This window comes from Dipodomys ordii, unplaced genomic scaffold (assembly GCF_000151885.1).
Source record: "Dipodomys ordii isolate 6190 unplaced genomic scaffold, Dord_2.0 Scaffold22, whole genome shotgun sequence".
Classification (NCBI taxonomy): Eukaryota; Metazoa; Chordata; class Mammalia; order Rodentia; family Heteromyidae; genus Dipodomys; species Dipodomys ordii.
Window position 1 is genome coordinate 144813 of NW_012267238.1, and position 388 is coordinate 145200.

At 55.4% G+C, this 388-nt stretch overlaps 1 protein-coding gene across 1 annotated transcript in view; it reads right to left on the bottom strand.

The window, feature by feature from the left end:
* The window catches only part of Ttll10 (tubulin tyrosine ligase-like family member 10), a 28250-nt gene that overhangs the window by 13748 nt on the left and 14114 nt on the right, over positions 1 to 388 (bottom strand).

Consider the following 388-nt stretch of genomic DNA (forward strand, 5'->3'; position numbering starts at 1 on the left):
GTGTGAAATGCCTACGCGTGTCCTGTGACTCTGTGTGAAATGCCTACGCGTGTCCCGTGACTCTGTGTGAAATGCCTACGCGTGTCCCATGATGCCGGCCGTGTGAAATGCCTACGTGTGTCATGTGACTCTGTGTGAAATGCCCACGCGTGTCCCGTGACTGTGTGTGAAATGCCTACGCGTGTCCCGTGACTCTGTGTGAAATGCCTACGCGTGTCCCGTGACTCTGTGTGAAATGCCCACGCGTGTCCCATGATGCCGGCCGTGTGAAATGCCTACGTGTGTCATGTGACTCTGTGTGAAATGCCTACGCGTGTCCTGTGACTCTGTGTGAAATGCCTACGCGTGTCCCGTGACTCTGTGTGAAATGCCTACGCGTGTCCCATGA